The following is a 1,122-nucleotide window of genomic DNA, read 5'->3' as shown; positions in this document are numbered from 1 at the left end:
CCCAGGATACATCAAGGCAAGTGGTCGGGTCCCCTCAGGGCAAACCCGCTTCCAAGATTAAGACTCAATGGGAGTTTTAGTCTGATTGGTGACCATGTTCATCACTGATAAAGGAAAGTGAGGGAAAAACAGCAATGAAGCTGTAAGCTAAGACCTACAATGTTTAATAGACTCCTGTGAACCCAGGTGTAGAAATGGTTGGCCAGCAGTGTGGCAAGACTCTTGGGCCCAGAGTCAGTGACATAGCCACAGAGGACTAGAGTGGAGAGTGAAGCATCCAGCTGATAAGAATAGAGGGCATATGCATAAGAATACCCACACTTGCAGATAATACCCGCTTTTCCTGGCTTCAATGACTGGATGATCAGAGGTCAACTACAAGAGGAAAGAAGAGGAATAAAAGGTAATCTGATACAATTTGATGAACTTGACTTACACCTATGGATGCAGTAACTCAAAAGAGGGAACAAATCTTTGCAGCGAGGATCATTCCCACCCTCTTGATACACAGAGTAGGCAGGGATGGGCAAGTTAAACATTGGCTACCCAAAATAGGGGCAGGGGCTACAAAGGCAAGTTTCTATGACTCTTCTGACATCCATTTTGACCTTTTCCTTCTTTCTTGTATTCTTAATGACTTTTTGCATTCTTCATGTATGGTGTTCTTGATGTCATTGCACAACTCTTCTGGTCTTTGGTCTTTAGTGTTTAATGTATCAAATCTGTTCTTCAGATGGACTCTAAATTCAGGTGCGATATACTCAAGATCATATTTTGGCTCTTGTGGACTTGTTTTCATTTTCTTCAGCTTCAGTTTGAATCTGCATATGAATAACTGTATCTTCAAGGTTGTATTCTTTCACCATACTTATTCAATTTGTATGCTTAGCAAATAATCTGAGAAGCTGGGTTAAATGAAGAAAAACATGGAATCAAGATTGGAGGAAGACTCATTAATAACCTGTGATATGCAGATGATGCAACCTTGCTTACTGAAAGTGAAGAGGACTTAAAACATTTACTGGTGAAGATCAAAGAGCACAGCCTTCAGTATGGATTACATCACAATGTAAAGAAAACAAAAATCCTCACCACTGGACCAATAAACAACATTCTTATCAA

Source organism: Chrysochloris asiatica, unplaced genomic scaffold (genome assembly GCF_000296735.1).
Source record: "Chrysochloris asiatica unplaced genomic scaffold, ChrAsi1.0 scaffold00075, whole genome shotgun sequence".
NCBI lineage: Eukaryota > Metazoa > Chordata > Mammalia > Afrosoricida > Chrysochloridae > Chrysochloris > Chrysochloris asiatica.
This window is presented reverse-complemented; position numbering follows the sequence as displayed.